Below are 23,560 nucleotides of genomic sequence, written 5' to 3'. Positions count from 1 at the left end.
CGTTTTAGCAGCAGTAACACACAATCCACGCATTACTTCAAGGCAGCCTGGTTGTGCAAGTAAGATCAGCTGAAAGGGTATTCTATGAGTATTTCATCAACACCTTCATTCAGTGACTTTCAGTATCAGTTACAGTTCTCCAGATTGTGTCTACAGAAACTGCAAGGTCATGTGCAAGATATTAGTTACAAATAACCATCATTTACAAACCATGGCAAATCTGCTTTTGCAACGTGCACTGCTGGGAGGTTGAATAACTGCACTTTCTGAGAGGAGTGGAAAAAAAAAACAATGACATTGGTCTGTCAGTGTGTGGTGATTGGCTTTCAATGGTCACATCATTGGTCCCTGTTTTATTGATGGGACTCCAAATACCCACAACTATCTATAGTTTGTAACTGATGTGCTGCTGCAACAATATTAGCAAAAGGAGAGATTGCTACTCAATATAAAGATGACCCATTGAGTTGCAGACAGACACAATGAAAAGGCAGATACACATTACAGCTTTCAACCAAAGTCATCTTCAGAAAAGAAAAAAACACACACACACACATTCACACAAGCAAGCACACCTCATGCACATGACTGCTGCCACTGGCTACTCTAATCAGAAACTGGTCAGAGCTGCCAGAGGTAGCGATGATGTGTGTGTGTGCGGTGTGAATGTTTGTGTGTTTTCTTTGCTGATGAAGGCAATGGCTGAAAGCCATAATGTGTATCAGTCTTTTTGTTGCATCAGTCTGCAACTCGAGGGGCATCTTCAAGGTGAGCAGCAACGTAACCTTTTCCTAATATTGTTGATATTCCAACTGAAGTTTCCATTGTTTGATAAGCTGCTACATTTATTAGAAAACATTGCATTTAACATAAGACAATCCATGTGCTACCAATATGACAGATGTCCAGTCCATTGTGCACAGATAATTACAGAATTTATCAACAAAACATTAAGAGATTGGTCACCTGGGAAACACAAAATTGCCAACATGCTCACCAAACTTTAACACCTCTGAACCTTCATCTGTGGGGAAAATTAAAACAAGAGGTCTACAAGGAAACACTGCCGTCTGCTGAAGACGTGACACATCGTATAACACAGACCTGTGCTGCGACACGTACAGATAAATTTCTTTGTGCAACATTGTCTTTCTTGAACGCTGACTATGTCAGTCGATAAAAATACAAAGCTTTCTTGAGTAAAGTGAACAGAATTTGGCATAAAATGACAATCTGGAGAGCAGTCGTGATGTACATAATTTTTATTTAATTGTCTTGGCTGCACAGATCTTTGAATAGAATTACTGGTTTAGGCTGTCCAATAGCCATCTTCATACACACTCATTCTGCTGCCCTGCAGCAGGTCATAAAATGTAAAAATAAGACACATGTTATTTTTACTTGTTATGATTGGTGCAGTGCAGCAGAATGACAGAGTCTGAAGATGGCTATTGCAAAGCTGAAACCAGTAATTCTGTATTTAAAAATCTATACGATCAAGACAAATAAAAATGTTGAGTTAAGTGTTTGCTTGCATTTGGTACAAGAGGGCAAACTTTTGTGGGGCCTCTTCTTATGGTGGTGGGACACTGAAAGGCTGCACTTTTATCTTCTTATTATTTGATGAAGTTCCATACATGTTATGTTACAATCTTTTTTGGAGGCTCTTTCCAGTGCCTCAGAAAGAAGTGTATATAGTTACATTTAAGGAAAAAAAAAACAAAGTTGGTTTCATAATTTAGCAGCTATAAACATTAAAATTTACTTCTGCGATTCAAAAAGTTAACCACATTGGCATGTATGAGATCACTGAATCTACATCTACATCTATACTCCGCAAGCCACCTGATGGTGTGTGGTGGAGGGTACCTTGAGTACCTCTATCGGTTCTCCCTTCTATTCCAGTCTCGTATTGTTCGTGGAAAGAAGGATTGTCAGTATGCTTCTGTGTGGGCTCTAATCTCTCTGATTTTATCCTCATGGTCTCTTCGCGAGATATACGTAGGAGGAAGCAATATACTGCTTGACTCTTCGGTGAAGGTATGTTCTTGAAACTTTAACGAAATCCCATACCGAGCTACTGAGCGTCTCTCCTGCAGAGTCTTCCACTTCTGTAACGCATTCACGATTACTAAATGATCATGTAATGAAGTGCACTGCTCTGCATTGGATCTTCTCTATCTCTTCTATCAACCCTATCTGGTACGGATCCCACATTGCTGAGCAGTATTCAAGCAGTGGGCGAACAAGCGTACTGTAACCTACTTCCTTTGTTTTCGGATTGCAATGGAACTGTGGCACAAGAATGCTATGCCTTTCCTGCAGTGACAGCACCTACATCACAGTACTTTTGCATCATCTGAGAGTTATTGTGTTACTCTGCATTTTGTGTTGTGCACTTTGGTGATAACGTATTACAGGCTTTTTCACTGTTTTGAAGATATTTCCACAGAAACAAGGGTAATCAGGCTAGGCCTTATCTGCTTTTCATGACTTACTGATTTCATCACTTAAGCTACCTGATTAATTAATCAGATGACACAAATTAACAATGTCATGTGTGTTTACCTCGAATATTCTCTGGATGTGTTTTCACTGTTAAAGAAGTGTTTTCTTTGATTGCTGTAGTTTGTCCTGGCAGTGTTAAGCCCAGTACCCCCATCAACTGTTGTTCTCTCTGGTGTGCTATTTCTAACTTACTGGAAAACTTCTGAGTATTCAACTGAAGAAATTGGAGGCAAATAAATGTGATGGTGAGAATTTAATTTGATCCAGGAAGTGTTCCTAATAGGTAAAGATAGAACACAAGGAGAAAGCAGTAGATCCAGATTCGAATTCTGTGTCTGGCTTAAACTTTGAATTCTCACATTGTAATAATTATAAGCATTTATCCCTTGCACACCACTTTACAGTGTGTGGCATAGGGTACTGCTGGAGCTCTATCATTTTCCCCTCTTCTCTGTGCCATTTGGAAATGGTACATGGGGAAAAATGTTTCAAAAAGCTTCTGAATGAATTCTAATTTCTCTGATTCACTCATTGCTGTGATTTCACGAAATATAAATGAGTGGAAGTAATATGCTTCACATACCTTCTTGCAATGTACACTCTTGAATTTTAATAGTAAACTTACCAGTGATGCACAGTACCTTTCTTGTAGCATCTGCTGCTGGAGTTTGTTGAGCTGCTTTTCCTACAATTGGTTTTATGTTACCATTCCACTTTAAGTTGCTCTGAACTATTTCTTATAGGTACTTTGTCGTTTTAACTGCTTTCAGTGATTTTATCACATCTATTCTAATCAAACAGTAACTAATCTCTTTGCCTCTTTATGCATAGTATGATACACTAATTTTCGTTGAGCATCAACTTCAAGTGCCTGCATCAATCAGCGATCCTCTGCAGGGCTTGCAGTCTTCTGGTGTAGCAACACAACTGCATTGCCAGCAAAAAATATCATGGAGCTTGCAGTGCTATCTACTAGATTGTTTGCATGAAATATAAAAAGTAACAGATCATGAAATCACTCTTCCATCTGTCAATTTTGTCTAATGTAACAGCTTCTCATGTTCTGTGTGCACAGTACAGAGTACAATTAGAAATCTCGTCTGACATTCAGAAAGGTCAAATTTTGTTTACTAAATGACATTGTGAAACTGTACTGAATGCCTTCTGAGAATCAAGGAACTGAACATCAACCTGGGACACATTGTCTATGGTGCTCTAAACCTCGTGGAGGAACTGAGAAGTCTGCGGTTTGCAAAATCTCTTTTTGAAAATTCCATGTTTATTTATGCAGAGGAGATTTTCATTCTCCAAAAACGTTTTATGTAGGCATACGACATATTCCATAATTCTACAACAGATTGATGCCAATGAGATAGGTCTATTAAATACATGCATCTGTTTGATGGCTGTTTTAAAAAACTGGAATGACTTGCATATCTTTTCTGTTTGCATGGTACTCTTTGTTACTCCGGTGACCTATGATAAACTGTTCCTAGAAGGGGAATAAGTTTTCACATGATCTCTGTACAATCTCATAGCTAACTCTTCTGTTCCAGACACCTTTCCACTGTTGAATAAGTTAAGTTGATTTTCTATTCTGTGATCTCTTGTTGTAATATCTGTCATTTTGGTGTTTGTGCTGTGATTGGAAGGAGGAATCCTATAGCACTTTTCTGTAATGAAACAATTTCAGTGAAGTGAATGAAATATTTTGGGCCTCATCCTGTTATCTTGCATTTCAGTGACAGTATGATCACTGGTGCAATTACTTAGATGATTTAATTCACTTACTGATTGAACATCGCAAAACTTTTTAGTACTTACAGTTAGATTGGTAGGCAAAATTTACTTTTAAATTCAGTGGATACTTCCCACAGTGTTCTCCTTAAGCTCTGCTTTTCTTTGTTCAACTTTTGTTTTTAAACTAGGCTATGATTTTGCCTGCATCTATGCCAAAACCCTGTTCACTTTCGTAGCACTATTCAATATGGCTATTGAACTGCAGCACATCTTTCCCATCCCTCACAACACTGCTCCACACATACTTGTTTAAGGCATATTGTGTCCCCCCGGTAGCTGAGTGGTCAGCGTGACAGACTGTCAATCCTAAGGGCCCGGGTTCGATTCCCGGCTGGGTCGGAAATTTTCTCCGCTCAGGGACTGGGTGTTGTGTTGTCCTAATCATCATCATTTCATCCCCATCATCGCGCAGGTCGCCGAAGTGGTGTCAAATCGAAAGACCTGCACCAGGCGAACGGTCTACCCGACGGGAGACCCTAGCCACACGATATTTCCATTTCCAAGGCATATTGTACAATGTTTTTGCGTTTTATCCATTTGTGCTCCACATCTATGCTCTCAGAGCTGAATACTTGATGGTTACTACTCAGATACTCTGCAATTCATTTCCTGTCACCCTTTCTAAGCAAAAGTAATTCCCTACCTTTCTTAAAATTTGTTGCAGACCTGTATTTATTGATGCTACAATACAAGTTTTCTTTGGAGAGTTGTGCTATTATGGCTGATTAAACAGGTTTTCTATAAAAGCAGTGATTTCTATGTTTGACTCACTTTTGATGCTTACCTTCACTCCAATCAATTCACATTCAGATTTTGTAATAAATTCACTAGACATTATTGAGGGTCCCCCCCCCCTCCCCCACCTCTGCCCACAGCAATAAATATGCTGCCAATATTCGTGTCTAGCCTATCCTTGTGATATACATTACAACCTGAATTTAGGATTTCTCTTCTATTAACTTCACAAGTCAACCAACTTTATCTTCCTAATACTATGTGGGCATTATTACATGTGATAAATGAGCCCATAATATGGACACTCCTGCTGTTTACTAATACCACATTAATAATTTTTCCTTCTGATCTGTAATGATGAAGGATCACCTCCAAGTGTAATGTGGCCGTTCTTTCGCCAGTGATGTAGATAATTCAAATCTGAGATAGTCTTAGAATCATCTGTACCTTTACTTTAAGCCTTGCACCCTTCTCGAACCCAACAACTGCAATAAATTCTAGGTGTGTTGCTGCAAATAGTGAGAATGCTTCATCCCTGTGACCAAGTTAGCTATCTCAACCAATTCAGCCAGCTGTCTAAACTAAACAGTAAAGAGTCATCTGTGCCAACATTAGCTACTGTCTGCAACCAGTTGCACCCTTTGTGTTCCTTAGCTGCCAGCAGGGCCTCCTCTATGTGTCAAGTGAGACTTGTGGTAAAGCATACCAAGTGCACACTGGCCATTCCTGACCTGCTCACTGTTTCCCTGAAGAACTCAGTTACACGTTTAACACTGCGGCAGCTTCCAGTGACCAACATACCTACCCTCTGTGCTTGTCTGGGCTTGGAAAGAAAATTGCTCCTGGCCCATTGGACAAGGCATCCCGTACTGGTGCACATGTGACATCGACACAGGAGAGTGTCACATATTTGTTGATAAGATGTAAGAGGGCAGCTGTGGGACCAATTCCATCAATCACCTTTTACCCACAGATATGTGAACACATCATTATCTGCCCCTCCTCCTCGAATGAGGATAAAACAGTCTGTTGTTGCCTGATGGAAGACACAGTGACAACAAGATTTCCAGTGGCATTAGAGGTGTCGCAGCTCAGCAATAAGCAGCTTTAGGTGCAGTCTCAAGCATATCTACCACGGCCAACATGCCTTCCAGCTATTTCCAGGCACCAGCCAACTCACTTTGTGCCTGCAAGCAACAAGCATAGTCCCTATCCATTTCCTACTGTGTAGAAACAATATAAAATCATGAAAAATATTCTGACTAAAGCAATCAGAAACTAACTGAGACGCGGTAAGCAGAACATATTAAGAGACCAGACTACCAATTGCAGCAAAATAAATTTCATTAGTGTATAAAATGATACACACAAAATTTGGACAAGAAAAATGTTAGTCTGTACAGGTTTGATGTGAACTTCGTGAACATTAATGAATGTTGGTGAATAATGCAAAGAGCCACAAATGATTTTGAATTGCTTTTATTTTATAGTCACTGACCCTACAACGTATCTTAGAATATAGATTAAGGAAAGGCAAACCTACATTTCTAGCATTTGTATACTTAGAGCAAGCTTTTGACAATTTTGACGGGAATTCTGTCTTTCAGATTCTGAAGGTGGCAGGGGTAAAATACAGGATGCAAAAGGCTTTTTCCAATTTTTACACAAACTATATGGCAGTTATGAGTTGAGGGTCATGAAAGGGAAACAGTGGTTGAGAAGGGGGTGAGACAGGATTGTAGCCTATCCCCGATGTTATCCAAACTATATATTGAGCAAGCAGTAACGGAAATAAAAGAAAAATCTGGGATGAGAATTAAAATCCATGGAGACGCAATAAAAATTTTGAGGTTTGCTGATGACATTGTAATTCTGTCAGAGACAGCAAAGGACCTGGAAGAGCAGCTGAATGAATGGATAGTGATTCAAAAGCAAAACAAGGATAATGGAATGTAGTCTAATTAAATCAGGTGATGCTGAGGGAATTAGATTAGGAAATGAGAAACCTAAAGTAGTAGAAGAGTTTTGCTATTTGGGGAGCAAAATAACTGATGATGATTGAAGTAGAGAGGGTATAAAATGTAGACTGGCGATAACAAAAAAAGAGTTTCTTAAGAAGGGAAATTTGTTAACATTGGGTATAGATTTAAGTGTCAGGAAGTCATTTCTCAAAGTATTTGTATGGAGTGTAGCCATGTATGGAAGTGAAACAACGATGATAAATAGTCAGACAAGAAGGGAATAGAAGCTTTTGAAATGTCGTGTTACAGAAGAATGCTGAAGATTAGATGGGTAGATCACGTAACTAATGAGGAGATATGAAATTGAATTGAGAAGAAGAGGAATTTTGTGGCACAACTTGACTAGAAGAAGGGATTGGTTAGTATGACATGTTCTGAGGCATCAAGGGATCACCAATTTAGTATTGGAGGGAAGCATGGAGGGTAAAAATTGTAGAGGGAGATCAAGAGATGAATACACTAAGCAGATTCAGAAGGATGTAGGTTGCAGTAGTTACTCAGAAATGAAGAGGCTTGTACAAGATAGAGCAGCATGGGTAGCTGCACTAAACCACCACAACAACAACAACAACCAATTTCGGGCATTCATGTGAAGAAGGTTATGAATCCCCAAAAGAATGCTTGAAATTGGTTATGGCTCTAAAATAAAAGCATTTTAAAATCGTTTTTGCCTGGTAATGTTATTCCTCAACGAACAAGAAAAATAAAAACTAAGGCTAATATCTACACTACAGAGTCGATAGAAACTACACTACAGTCATAAAAGATTAATAACACTGCTAAAACCAGATAAATTAACAGTAGCTTTTACTTATTTTCAGAAGCACTTAATGTAGCCATTAAACTAAATAATGATTACAAACTAAGTAAAGCTGCTACAGCTACATGTTCAACATTATTGAACTGCTTCCTTAATTTGAATTTTGTAATTAGTTGTTCCATGGGTCATTCTGCATAATTAATTGTGTTTAATTGACAATGAACTGGCTATAAACAAGGACATCTTGGAAGAGAAAGACATGGCTGCGAAAATGTGCTTGGACTAGAGGGTTGGGGCTGCCAAAATGAGGAAGGTGAAAGACTGTTGGAGTTCTGGCAAAGGAATAGCTTGCTGGCTGGGAACTCTTGGTTCAGGAAAAAAGAGAGCCACAAGGTTACCTGGTATAGTCAAGACTTCAAGAGAAAGTCAATAGTTGACTACATCCTGTATGATAGTGATATGCATAGGAACATCATTGACATTAAGGTAATACCATCAGAGTCCTTGGATAGTGACCACCATTTGCTGATAATGAACTTGAGATGGACTAAGGATAATAAAGGGACAGAAAACCAGGGAAGACGTGTAAGAGTATGGAAGCTGAAGGAGGAAGAAAACAGGCTACAATATCTGCAAATAGTAAAGGAAAGCATCCCAAAGAACGAACCAAAAACGGCAGAAGAGGAATGGGTAGATTCAAGGGAACATCAGTAATTGCGGCGGAGGCAATATGTGGGAGGACAAGCAACAAAAAGAGATGTAAAGAAACACCCTGGTGGAATGATAAAACAAAGGATATAGTACAGAAGAAGAATAGAATCTTTAGGTAGGAGAACAGTAGATACAAGAGTATCAAGCAAGAAAGAAAGAAGCAAACAAGAAGAGTGCTGGTGGAGGAGTGAAGAAAGTGGATGGAACAGTGGACCGGAATGATGGAGGAGGATAGTGGAGGTTCAAAAAAGGTGTTCTATGGGATAATTAAAAGTAAGAGGAAGAACGGTATGACAGATTATGCCCAAATGGTGAACAAAAGTGGCCAAGATGCAGAGAATAAGGAGGAACTCAAGAATATGTGGAAGGAGTATTTTTGAAAAACTCCTGAACCCGAGTGGGGACCTGCACAAGGAGGAAAAAGAGGAGTAACAGCAAATAGAAAAAGACCTTATATGGGGAGAAGTGGAAGAGGCATTGGGCAAGATGAAGGGAGGGAAGTCAACACATCTGGATGAGCTAAGTGTAGAGATGGTAAGAGCAGCAGGAGAGCTGGGGATACAATGGCTATATCGAGTAATGAAAATTGTGTGAAGACAGAAGATGATCCTAGAAGACAGGAAGAAGGGGATAATTGTCCCGATCCTTAAGAAAGAAAATACAAAAGAGTGCAAGAAGTATTAGGGGATAACATTGATGAGTAATTGTGCAGAGACTTTTGAGAAAATTTCGGAAGCACGAATTTGGGAAAAATTAGGAGGAGGGATGAGAGAAGAGCAACATGGCTTCAAAATAGGAAGGTCCACGCTGGATCTAATTTTTGCTGTAAGACAACTGCAGGAACAGCATTATGGATATGGAATAGATCTATTAATGATCTTCCTGCACATTGAAAAAGCTTATGATAGTGTACGTAGAAGCAAAGTGTAGAAAGCCCTGGAGAACAGAGGAGTAGAAAAACAGATTGTTGGAGGATAAGGGAAATGTACCATGGAAGTGTGAGCTGTGTGGAAGTGGGAGGAGAGAGATCAGCTTGGATTGAGCAGAAGAATGGCTTGAGGCAGGGAAGTGCACTTTCACCATTACTCTTCATTGTAGTGATGGATGATATAATGAGTACAGTAGCATAAGTAATTGAGAGAAAAGCAGAAGCATTTCGGAAGAGTGTCAGAAGCCTGATATGGACCAAGGATGTACCTCAAATCAATAAAAAAGATTATATACCAGTCGTACTATGTCCTGATCCTGACATATGCATCTGAAACCTGGATTATGAAAGGAAGAGAGAAAAGCAAAGTACAAGCTAATGAGATGAAATTCTTGAGGTACACTATTGGAGTGACAAAGATAGACAGGTTAAGAAATGAGAGAATCCGAGTGTTAATGAAGGTGGAACCATCATGTTAATTGAATGGAGGAGAAGAGGATACCCAGGAGGATACACAGGATGTGACTGGAAGGAAAGAGACCAAGAGGAAGACTGAGAGACAGATGGCTGAAGGGAGTGGAGAAATGCGTCCAGAAGAAACGAGAAGACTGGACCAAAGTGAAGATGGAGAGATGGTGGCAAGACAGAAGACAATGGAGAGGCTTATGTTCCAAACAGACCCAGCCAGAGGCTGGAAACTGTCCAAGATGATGAATGGATGAAAATTGTGTTGCTGAGGAGTGAGTCATTTTATGTTCCCATCACAAATTAATTTGTTGAAATTTTAAATTATACAGGTGATAGTTAGTAATTCCTACCTACCGCCTTTTACCCATTGCAATATAGAAATTCTTTTACAGAAGAGGAGGAGTTGTCAAGAAAAAACTTTTTCAGTTTATTTTCAAAATTTACTTTACTGTCTGTCTGGCATTTTGTATCTCACATTAACCGATAAAAAATTTCAGTTGCAGCATTGTGCACCCCATTCTGTGCCAAAGTGAACTTTGAATGTGTAGTAATGAATGTCATTTTCCGTTATAGTATTGTAGTTATGTACACCATTTTTCCTTTTGAACTGTAGTGGATTCATGAGGGAATAAATGTCCTGTGAGACAGTAGTCAGAATACCCAACCCCTTAAATAGATGTGTACAATATGACTGTGGTTGAGCACCACCTATTATTCTTATAGCACATTTTTGAGCAATGAAGACCTCCTTACTTAAAGATGAGTTACCCCAGATCATTTTCAGTACAACACTATTGAATGAAAATATGCAAAATATCTCAACTTACTGATTTGTCTGTTCCCAAGCTTTGAAAATGTGGCTTAACTAAGTTGTTGTAGGAGTTCCAAAATGTGCTTTTTCCAGTTTAAATCCTCATCAATATGGACGCCTAAGAGTTTTGAAGTCTCCATCCTATTTATTATTTCCCTTTCATGTGTTACACTTACCATTCATACATACATGAAAAAAAGTTTTGCATCACCTCAGTTCCAAGAGTTTCGGAACCCGTACAGAAAATTGGAATAGAGATCAACATAAACATCATTTCTGCCCTTTTTATTGCTCATGAAAACCAACATTGCATGTTGTACCACCATACAACAAGACCTTCAGAGGTGGTGGTCCAAATTTCTGTACACGCTGGCACCCCTAATACCTAGTAGCATGTCGTCTTGCATTGATGCATGCCTGTATTCGTCGTGGCATGCTATCCACAAGTTCATCAAGGAACTGCTGGTCCCCACTCCTTGACAGTGATTCGGCATAGATGCCTCAGAGTGGTTGGTGGATCACGTCATCCATAAACAGCCCTTTTCAGTCTATCCCAGGCATGTTCGATAGGGTTCATGTCTGAAGAACATGCTGGCCATTCTTGTCGAGCGATGTTGTTATCCTGAAGGAAAGTCATTCACAAGATGTGCATGGTGGGAGCATGAATTGTCCTACAAGAAGACGAATGCCCCGCCAATATGGTTGTGCTATTGGTTGTAGGATGGCATTCACATATCGTACAGCTGTTGCGGAGCCTTCCATGACCACCAGCGGCGTACATCGGCCCCACATAATGCCACCCCAAAACAGCAGGGAACCTCCATCTTGCTGCACTCACTGGACAGTGTGTCTAAGGTAGAAGGCATAAGCGAAACTCATTGGTGAAGAAAACGTGATGCCAATCCTGAGCAGTCCATTCAGCATGTTATTGGGCCCATCTGTACTGCACTGCATTGTGTCATGGTTGTAAAAATGGACCTCGCCATGGACGTCAGGAGTGAAGTTGCACATCATGCAGCCTATTTGCACACAATTTGAGTTGTAACACAGCATCCTGTGGCTACACGAAAAGCATTATTCAACATGGTGGCATTGTGCTGTCAGGTTTCCTCTGAGCCATAATCTGTAGGTAGCAGTCATCCACTGCAGTAGTAGCCCTTGGGCGGCCTGAGCAAAGCATGTCACCGACAGTTCCGGTCTCTCTGAATCTTCTCCATGTCCAAACAACATCACTTTGGTTCACTCCAAGACGCATGGTTGAACTACAGATGACACGAGCCGTGTACCTCCTTCCTGGTGGAATGACTGAAACTGATTGGCTGTCAGACCCCTTCCGTCTAATAGGTGCTGCTCATGCATGGTTGTTTACATCTTTGGGCAGGTTTAGTGACATCTCTGAACAGTCAAAGGGACTGTGTCTTTGATGCAATATCCACAGTAAGCGTCTGTCTTCAGGAGTTCTGGGAACCGGGTTGATGTAAAACTTTTTTTGATATGTGTATATCACTCTTAGATGTGCAGAACGGAGTATGTTGTGTCTTTTTAAAATTGAAGGTGAGATCATTTGCTGAAAACATGTCAATGATACTTTCCAGAATATTATTTACCATTTCTTCTGTTTCTGTATGTATGTAAGGACTGATTACTAGTTTCTTCTGTAAAAAGAAGTAATTCTGCTTGTTGTATATGAGGTATGTCCACAAAGTAAGTTCTGTTTGGTTATATAAAACAAACATGTACAGATACAGAAAAAATATTCATTGTACAAAAATCTACAACTGTTAAACTACTTTTGTACATAGCTTCCGAAATTTTTTAGGCACTTGTCATAGTGTGGCACAAGTTCTTGTATGCCTTCTTCATAGAAGGTTGCTGCCTGTGTATTCAACCATGTGGTAACATGTTCTTTCAGCTTGTCATCATTGTTGAAGTGCTGAGCACCAAGGACAGATTTTAGGTGTAAGAAGAGTTGAAAGTTGCTAGGAGCGAGGTCTGGGCTGTACGGAGGATGATCAGATGCGTTCCAGTGGAATTCCCGTAAGAGTTGTTTGGTCACATTTGCCGTGTGAGGTCAGGCATTATTGTGGAAAAAAAACACCTTTTGACAGTTATCCTTGGCGCTTGTTCTGCATTGCGTGGCACAATTTCTTAATGGTCTCGCAGTAACCATGTGCATTGATTGTTTGGCCTCATGGTAAGAAATCAATCAGCAAAATGCCTTTTCTGTTCTTAAAAATGGTGCACATGACTTTCCGAAGTGTCAAGATTTGCTTAGCCTTAACCTTCATTGGGTATGAAGTGTGCCTCCATTCCATTGAGTGCCGTTTTGTTTCAGGGGTGTCGTACGATACCCAAGTTTCATCCCCCATGACTATCCGAGAAAGAAAGCCATCACTTTCTTCATTGTAGTGTGTCAAAAACTGAAGTGCACTGCCCATCCATTGTTTTTTGTGTTGTTCAGTAAGAAGTTTGTGTACCCAACGTGAGCAAATTTTTTTGATATTTCAGTTTTTCAATAACAATTTCATGAATTAGTGATTGTGAGATTTGCGGAACTTCCATAGCAAGGACACTAAGTGTAAACTTACGGTTGTGCTTAAACTTCTCTTCAGTTGTGTGAACCTGTTCATCAGTAACCACAGATGGTCGTCCACTTTGTTGTTCATTGTGCACTTAATCACATACTTCATTGAACAATCTGACCCATCTTCTAACCATTGAATCACTCATGGAATTTTGTCCGTAAATGTCGCAGATTTGCCGATGATTTTCCTTTGGTTTGACTTTCTTTTCATTTAGAAAACGAATCAGAGATCTGATTTCACATGCAGCGGCATTTTCAATTACGGCTGACATTATAAAAAAGCACTACAAAGCACATGTCGGCAGCAGCGATCAGAAGATGGCGTACATGTCTCCTTGAGTCAGAGTAACTGCTGTGCATGCTCGGAACTGCAATCATAGCACTGCCACAGATATAAATAGAAACGGAACTTACTTTGTGGACGACCCTCATATCAGATGGAAGATTGTTTACATACATGAGGAACAATATTGGACTAAGATTGAGGAACCCCATAAGTGATATTTCCTCAGTCATAATCATGTTCCAGGACTACCTTGGTTCAGTTACTAAGTACAACCTTCTGTATTCTTTTGGTTGGATATGACATTATCCATTGGTTGGCTGTACCATCAACCCCATAAAACGCCAATTTATCTAGAAGAATATTGTGATACACACAATCAGGATCGGTCATAGAAATTTGCAATATGCAGTATGGTTTGAAATTAGCATATGAAGAAGTTCCTGTGCTCTATACATGCAGCTTTTTTACAATATCAATCGACATTGTTAAATAAACTTACATCATCTAGAAAGTAATCATTTTTATGTCATGTTGAAGTCAGGCTATTGCTCCGAGTGCTTTTTGGAGTCGCAAATAAATCATATTATGTGTTAGTAATAAAAGTAATCTTGATTAGTTTTAGTGTCTTGACTAATGTGTATCATGTTGTTATGATAACTGTCCAGATGTCAAAATACAGAACAACTGTTAGTGCTTAAATTAGTGAAATCAACCTTGGACAGGCCCTGTAGAGAAAATACACAACTAAACAAATATTAAGGATACTTGTGTCATACATCTCATGCACCAGGATTACTACATTTTTGTGCTTTTTTATGTGTGTTTGTTTAAAAAACAAATAGTATCTTGAATTTCTGTTACAGAATAACAGGAGTTCCTGGCAACATATGTTTGAAGCGATCCAGTGAATACTGTATCATCATGTATTTCACAAGTGGCAAATTGTTGCTTGTTCATTGTGGGCAACTCTACTGCTTTGCCCAGTTCCAAGATTTGTTGAGAGTTCAGGCAAAGAGTTCAGTGCGTCTGAAGAATCATATTTTCAAGATACAGCATTCTGCATACTTTGCTAAATGAAATAATCCCTAAGCATTAACATACTTTTTAAACAATGTGTCAGAAGTTCGAGCGATGGAGAAAATAAAGTAATTTTTTTTACATATCCTTTGCTTTTTCTTCAAATCTGTTTTGTTATCCATTTTCAAATTACAGTGTGATTTGTGAAACCATATTGCAGTGCCTGTGTCATTAAGAAGAATGATGCAGTGTTGTTCCTTTGGACATACAGGATGCAGGAACCATGACATATGGAAGCTTGGGTTTGGCCATGGGTTGTGCATAGATAGCAAAGCGGTTAAGGCCACCACTTGTGCAAAACAAGATATCCTGGTTTGAGTCCCAGCCCGGCACAAATTTTTGTTGTCGTCATTCCATTGTAAATATGTTGGTTGTTCACATTAGCAACTGTGAATACATTTCATGTTGTATTTGACTCTTCATTTTAGTTTACTTGTCATGACATAATGACATCATCTCTCCCATTGTTAACAGTTCTCTCTTTCTGTCTCTCTGATGTGAAAAATACTGTAACAAAGCTAACAGTCATAATTTTGACATATAATGGATTTTCAAAAGAGGGCTCAGAAATGTTGAGGTAAGTGAGAGTAAATGTAGTCATGTTAACCATTACATATAAAGCTTGAAAAGTATTTAGCCTAACAATACAATGTGTTAACAGGAGAATGGAAGGTACGTTTATACAATGTAAAGAAAGATATGAGAAAAAATACATAAAATAACAGAAATACAGTTTATAACTTACAAGATAGGGATGCAGTTCACATTACAGAGGGCATGAACAATATCCAGACAGGAAACCTGAGATTTCTAAGAAAAATGAAAGATGTTCCAGTTTGGAAATGCTAGGTAATCACGAGATATGAACAAAATGAAATGTTATTAAAACCGAAACAAATACAGAAGAAAATGAAAGAAAGGGAAATGCCATATGGACAGAATGGATGACACTACTGTATTTACTTGATTATAATTAAATTATGATTAAATAATCAGTCAAAAATACAGCGTTGTCTTATATTCACAGATTAAATTATTGCAACTGTAGTCAACACTTTTACGTTAGTAGATTGATGTAAGTGCCGTTCTACATTTACAAACGAAGTCTGGCTATTGAGGTCACATGCAGATTTATTTTGGAAAATATGGAAGGGTGGGTCAGACAAATTATACTTGCACTCGAACATGCTTGAGATTTCCCAGTATGCTGAAACGTTCCATACAGTATCAATGGTGCTCAAACAATCAAGTGACATTTGACTCGTGTGGCGCTATTGCAAGGGCTACATGAGACACTATAAACTAACCACCACTACACTCTATTGCTATGCTTAAAATTTGACAATTTTGGTAAACATAGCAGAACATAGCATTAAATTCTAGCATCCTCTTGAACTCTTGTTGTATTTGAACAGGTTTGCAATAAAAGTTCTCATACATTTGTGTACAGAAACATTTATGGTGCTTTTTAAGTAAACTTATTAATCAAAGGCAAAAATGTTGTGCTTAAAAACCATTACTTGATACTGAATGCAAGTCAATATTTAATTTGTTTATGAGAGACTGTAATGATTTACCATATTGATTGGAAATGAGAAATTCAATCACTGTTCACATATTAGAATATTGAGTAAAAATGTTACCTCTTTCTAATCAGCATTAGAACAAGATGGTGACATTCAGATGAAGCAAGAAAGAAAATTAATCCAAAATTAAACATCTAAAAATGAAATAAATAATATTAAACAGACTCTAATTGTTAATGTGAGAATAAATTATAGCGGAAAGACCCTTCATGAAGATAGTACTGACAGATGTCACTAAGTTGCAGGAGAAGCAAAAGTTTGAGAACTTAATTGAATTGTGATTGTGATGTTTTATTTATGTATCAGTTGGTGTTGTTCATATGACCTGCATCTTAAAAGATATTGCAGCCTATGTTTCACAATTGCTCAAGCACAGCACTATGGCGGGGCTGGAGGGGGAACAGTGATACCAGCTTGACTGAGAACTGGGGCAAGTATGGGAGAGGACATGGTGAGCAGACAGCAAATTTCCTTGTGCTGTCACTGCCAACCAAGGGAATGTATGCCATGTACTTTGTATTTTTATTAACATCTACCATTTCTGTTAATGACAGTGGTTACCTGTTTTACTGCTGAACACAGCTGGTTCTGTGTGGCTTCAATGTTTGTGTTTGCACCTGTGATTTTCTTTATCTGTTGCTCTACTAGATCATGATGGTCATTAAAAAAATCTACCTTCTGTTTTAACTCCATAATGTTACTGTTAACTTCAGAAAGTACTTCATGCTTGACTTGTTTTTTCATATCATTAAATTTCTCTTCAATTTCAGTGCGAAAGCTTTTGGCTAAGTCACTGAACTTCTGTGCGACCATATCTTGCAAATCCTTGAATACTTGTTTTTGTTCATATTTCATTGTATTTAGATCTTGTGTGATGGTTTTCAGATTATGTGTCAAATTATCAGTTTTGGTATTCATATTTTGTTTCATATCAATGAAATTGGTGTTCATATTATCTAATTTTGTGTTTATGTTAGATAATAACTGTCATAGCAGTGTGTCAATTGTACTACTGTGATTGCTGTCAGCTGTACCTTCCAAATTAAGTTTTTTGTTGTGAACAAGTGGTGTTTGTAATGTGTTGTGAAGATTAATATTTGTATCGCTCTCCAATGTTTCATTCATGAGCAGTATATTAGTCTGGGAGATGCGTGACATTGTTTCGTAAATTGTAAACATTGTGTCATCAAGGTTATTATGCTGTGGAGTGTCACTATCACTTATCACAACTGCGAGACTCGTCTCTGACCTACTTAAACTTTCTGCAGTAGGCATGCATAGTGCCTGAACTTCAATTGTTCGATCGCACAATTCTTGGCTGATTGCGTTTTCGCTATTGCTATCAACAATGGACATATATTTTTCTGCCTTGTTGTGTGAATATGCAAAAATAAAAACTTCCCAAAAATGGTAAAATTTCACATGCTAATTATTGCACTTGATAATTGTAATTTACGCGATGTCAAAGCGTGTTTTATGTCTATTATGGCACACAAACTATTGTGTCGCAATTCTTTATGTTTTACTGACAACGCATATCACACGAAAAATTCCTATAAATTTTCCACACTAAAATTCAAGGAAGGGAATAATGAGGAAAAAGTTTCTATCTACATCAAAAGATGCGCTACTAAGTGTAACCATGCAAGCAACTTGCATAGCAATCTTACCTTAGCTGCACTGAACAAAACAGCTTACTATGGAAAATTTTATGTAACCTGGGACCAACTCTTATTTCTTTCCAAAGTTTCTCCTCAATTTTTGCTCTTTTGCTTTACTTGCTCCTCATTGTGATTCATGAAAACAGAAAATACAGACAATTAGTATTTATGACTAATAACAATGTCACAGAAATTTCTTACTATAACAATAGTTAACAAAACCTACTTACAACCGATGTCCTGAAGTCGTGGCACTTAGATCACCAGTTGTATTATAATAATAAAAAAAATATATAATCAAGAGGAAAAATTAAGTGAATTGATTGGTAATTGTCCTTTTGCTTGCAATGAAAAGAGAATATTGGTGCACTGTATTATTATGAAATGTTCTACATGTACGAAATTGTGTTATTGTTCATTCACTTTACCTTGCATCATTTCTTTTTCTGTGTCCGTCACTATATATATTTTAATTATATTTGTCATCTTCTGAAATCTTCTCCTTCTATCAATTTTACGAAAATATGACCGTGGACTTCTCTTACTCCGTTTCAATTGTAGATGCAGGCAGCCAACTCCAGGGAACACCAGTGCCTCTCAAGATGATATAAAATATTCTTAACTTGGTTCTATTTCACTTTAATAAAAATATTTAATACCGTTATTAAGTCTTCTCTTATTCAGAAACACATATGATACAAAAGACTCGTAGCTCTTTGTACTCCGAGCAATACATCTTAACCAAACTTCTGCCTATGAGAGAGTGAAACAAAATCAAGGACAAAAAAGTGATTGATGTTTTATGGTCATTTTTCTACGCTTTACTGTGCATATATAACTAATGTCTTTGCTGATGCTTATAATCGGTCTTTGATTATGTTGTTATTGCTGTTTCATTTTTTAATAAATTTTAACCTTACCATATCCTGGGGGTCTTTCACCTACACAACAAGAACAGAAATGATTAGTGAACAAGATAACACAGTAAACAGAAAATTTACTTAACTTGTATTTCTCCAAGTATATGAAGACTCATCACCCATGAACCATGGACCTTGCCATTGGTGGGGAGACTTGCATGCCTCAGTGGTGCAAATAGCCATACTGTATGTGCAACCACAGTGGAGGAGTATCTGTTCAGAGGCCAGACAAACGTGTGGTTCCTGAAGAGGGACAACAGCCTTTCCAGTAGTTGCAAGAGCAACAGTTTGGATGATTGACTGAACTGGCCTTGTAACATTAACGAAAATGGCCTTGCTGTGCTGGTACTGTGAACGGCTGAAAGCAAGGGGAAACTACAGCTGTAATTTTTCCCGAGGGCATGCAGCTTTACTATATGGTTAAATCATGATGGTGTCCTCTTGGGTAAAACATTCCAGAGGTAAAATAGTCCACCATTTGGATCTCTGGGTGGGGACTACTCAGGAGGACATTGTTATCAGGAGAAAGAAAACTGCTGTTTATGAATTGGAGTGTGGAATGTCAGATCCCGTAATCGGGCAGGTAGGTTAGAAAATTTTAATAGGGAAATGGGTAGGTTAAAGTAGTGGGAATTAGTGAAGTTCGGTGGCGGGAGGAACAAGACTTCTGTTCAGGTGAATACAGGGTTATAAATACAAAATCAAATAGGGGTAAAGCAGGAGTAGGCTTAAGAATGAATAAAAAAATAGGAGCATGGGTAAGCTACTATGAATAGCATGGTGAACGCAATATTGTAGCCAAGATGGACATGAAGCCCACGCCTACCACTGTGGTAAAAGTTTATGTGCCAACTAGCACCACAGATGATGAAGAGATTGAAGAAATGTATGATGAGGTAAAAGAAATCATTCAGATAGTGAGAGGAGACGAAAATTTAATAGGCATGGGTGACTGGAATTCGATAGTAGGAAAAGGAAGAGAATGAAAAGTAGTAGGTGAATTTGGACTGAGGGTAAGGAATGAAAGAGGAAGCTGCCTGGTAGAATTTTGCAGGGGGTATAACTTAATCATATCTAACACATGGTTTAAGAATCATGATCGAAAGTTTGTATATGTGGAAGAGGCCTGGAGACGCTGGTAGGATTTGGATAGATTGTATAGTGGTAAGACAGGTATTTAAGAACCAGGTTTTAAATCGTAAGAAATTTCCAGGGGCAGATGTGGACTCTGACTGCAGTTTATTGGTTATGAACTGTAGACTAAAACTGAACAAACTGCAAAAAGGTAAGAATTTAAGGAGATGGAACCTGGATAAACTAAAAGAACCAGAGGTTATAGAGAGTTTCAGTGAGAGCATTAGCAAATGATTAACAAGAACAGGTGAAAGAAATACAGTCAAAGAAGAATGGGTAGCTTTGAGAGATGAAATAATGAAGGCAGCAGAGCATCAAGTAAAAGATGAGGACTAGTAGAAATCCTTGGATAACAGAAGAGATATTGAATATAATTGATGAAAGGAGAAAATATAAAAATGCAGTAAATGAAGCAGGCAAAAAGGAATACAAACGTCTCAAATATGAGATCAACAGGAAGTGCAAAATGGCTAAGCAGGGATGGCTAGAGGACAAATGTAAGGAAGTTAGGCATATATCGCTAGGGGTTAGATAGATATTGCCTTCAGGAAAATTAAAGAGACCTTTGGAGAAAAGAGAACCACTTGTATGAATATCAAGAGTTTGGATGGAAAACCAGTTCTAAGCAAAGAAGGGAAAGCAGAAAGGTGGAAAGAGTAAATAGAGGGTTTATATAAGGGTGATGTACTGGAGTGCAATATTATGGAAATGGAAGAATACGTAGATGAAGATGAAATTGGATATATGATACAGCGTGACGAGTTTGACAGAGCACTGAAAGAACTGAGTCAAAACAAAGGCCCCGGGAGTAGACAACATTCCGTTAGAACTACTGATAGCCCTGACAAAACTCTACCACCTGGTAAGCAAGATATATGAGACAGGCGAAATACCCTCAGACTTCAAGAAGAATGTAATAATTCCAGTCCCAAAGAAAGCAGGTGTTGGCAGGTGTGAAAATTACTGAACTATCAGTTTAATAAGTCATGGCTGCAAAATATTAACACTGTTTCATTACAGACAAATGGAAAAACTGATAGAAGCCGACCGCAGGGAAGATCCGTTTGGATTGCGTAGAAATGTTGGAACACGTGAGACAATACTGACCCTACGACTTATCTTAGAAGAAAGATTAAGGAAAGGCAAACCTATGTTTCTAGCATATGTACACTTAGTGAAAGCTTTTGACAATGTTGACTGGAACATTCTCTTTCAAATTCTGAAGGTGGCAGGGGTCAGATACAGGGAACAAAAGGCAATTTACAATTTGTACAGAAGCCAGATGGCAGTTATTAGAATTGAGGGTCACGAAAGGGAACCAGTGGTTGAGAAGGGAGTGAGACAGGATTGTAGCCTCTCCCCGATGTTATTCAATCTGTGTATTGAGCGAGCAGTAAAGGAAACAAAAGAAAAATTCAGAGTAGGTATTAAAATCCATGGAGAAGAAATAAAAACTTTGAGGTTCGCTGATGACATTGTAATTCTGTCAGAGACAGCAAAGGACTTGGAAGAGCAGTTGAAAGGAATGGACATTGTCTTGAAAGGAGGATATAAGATGTACATCAACAAAAGCAAAACGAGGATAATGGAATGTAGTCGAATTAAGTCGGGTGATGCTGAGGAAATTAATTAGGAAATGAGACACTTAAAGTAGTAAAGGAGTTTTGCTATTTGGGGAGCAAAATAACTGATGATGGTCGAAGTAGAGAAGATATAAAATGTAGACTGGTAATGGCAAGCAAAGCGATTCCGAAGAAGAGAAATTTGTTAACATCGAGTATAGATTTAAGTGTCAGGAAGTCGTTTCTGAAAGTATTTGTATGGAGTGTAGCCATGTATGGAAGTGAAACATGGGTGATAAATAGTTTGGACAAGAAGAGTATAGAAGCTTTAAATATGGTGCTACAGAAGAATGCTGAAGATTAGATGGGTAGATCACATAACTAATGAGGAGGTATTGAATAGAATTGGGGAGAAGAGGAGTTTGTGGCACAACTTGACAAGAAGAAGGGACCGATTGGTAGGACATGTGAGGCATCAAGGGATCACAAATTTAGCATTGGAGGGTAAAAATTGTAGAGGGAGACCAAGAGATGAATACACTAAGCAGATTCAGAAGGATGTAGGTTGCATTAAGTACTGGGAGATGAAGAGGTTTGCACAGGATAGAGTAGCATGGAGAGCTGCACCAAACCAGTCTCAGGACTGAAGACCACAACAATAACAACACATCACGTAACTAATGAGGATTAACTGAATAGGATTGGGGAGAAGAGGAATTTGTGGCATAGCTTGACTAGAAGAAGGAATCGGTTGGTGGGACATGTTCTGAGGCATCAGGGATCACCAATTTAGTATTGGAGGGTTTTGCAAAGGGTAAAAATGGTAGTGGGAGACCAAGAGGTGAAGACAATAAACAGATTCAGAAGGACGTAGGTCGCAGTAGGTACTTGGATATGAAGTAGCTTGTGCAGGATAGGGTAACATGGAGAGCTGCATCAAACCAGCGTCTGGACTGAAGACGACGACAACAACAACAACAACAACAACAACATGAAGACTCATACCAAATGAGCAGAAAGAAATAAGTGCAGTTCTTAATGTCAACAAGAATGATGCTCTTTGAATTAAAGCACAAACATTGGCGTCAGAATCGCAACTAGGAGGTGTATGTGTACCATCATGTAGTTAAGTGCCTCTGAGTCTCAGTGGGTTGCATGGTGGCCAGCGGCCATCCTATATAGCGGTAGCAGAGGGAGCTCATGGCATGGAGTCACTGGAGGCATGGCACAGTGAGTGCGCACTACCATTGGTGTCTGATGGAAACTTGCAATTCTTTTGCCAACTTTGATGCCAGTGGGATGGTATTGATACATGATACCATAAAATCCATATAAGTTTTTAATACTGTAGGTATAGGATCCATCTTATCTTGAAGGGACAGATCAAGATAAGATGGATAGTTTTTGTGAGGCACTGAGTGATTTAGTTGTTAGAGTAAAGGCCAAGGACAGTGTTCTGCTCATGGGTGATTTTAACGCCAGGATTGGAAATCGAACAGAAGGGTATGAAAAGGTTATGGGTAAATTTGGAGAGGATATGGAGGCCAACAGGAACGGGAAACAACTCTTGGATTTCTGTGCCAGTATGGGCTTAGTAATCACAAACTCCTTTTTTAAACATAAAAACATTCACCGGCAGGGGAACTAGATCTGTCATTGACTATATAATAACAGATCAGGAATTCAGGAAGGCTGTGAGGGACACACGTGTATTCAGGGGATTCTTTGATGACACTGATCATTATTTAATCTGCAGTGAAATTGGGATTGTGAGGCCAAAAGTGCAGGAGGTCAGGTCCATATGTAGGAGGATAAGAGCGGAGAAACTTCAGGATAAGGAAATCAGGCACAAGTACATAACAGCGATTTCAGAAAGGTACCAGTTAGTTGAATGCAGTCAATTCCAATAATTGGAAAAGGAATGGACAAGGTACAGAGACGCAGTACTAGAAGTGGCTAAAGAATGTCTTGGAACAGTAGTGTGTAAAAGTAGGATGAAGCAAACAGC

At 38.7% G+C, this 23,560-nt stretch overlaps 1 protein-coding gene across 3 annotated transcripts in view; it reads left to right on the top strand.

The window, feature by feature from the left end:
- The window catches only part of LOC126199282 (mediator of RNA polymerase II transcription subunit 25), a 194,660-nt gene extending 179,892 nt beyond the window's left edge, over window positions 1-14,768 (top strand). For all 3 annotated transcript variants that reach the window (XM_049936091.1, XM_049936093.1, XM_049936090.1), the window contains one exon: window positions 14,476-14,768. The gene's annotated coding sequence lies outside the window, so the exon portion shown is untranslated. The remainder of the gene's footprint in view (window positions 1-14,475) is intronic.
- Window positions 14,769-23,560: the final 8,792 nt, after the last annotated feature.

The sequence above is a fragment of the Schistocerca nitens genome, chromosome 8 (genome assembly GCF_023898315.1).
Source record: "Schistocerca nitens isolate TAMUIC-IGC-003100 chromosome 8, iqSchNite1.1, whole genome shotgun sequence".
Taxonomy (NCBI): Eukaryota; Metazoa; Arthropoda; class Insecta; order Orthoptera; family Acrididae; genus Schistocerca; species Schistocerca nitens.
Note: the sequence above shows the minus strand (reverse complement) of the source record. Positions and strands in the feature narration are given on the sequence as shown.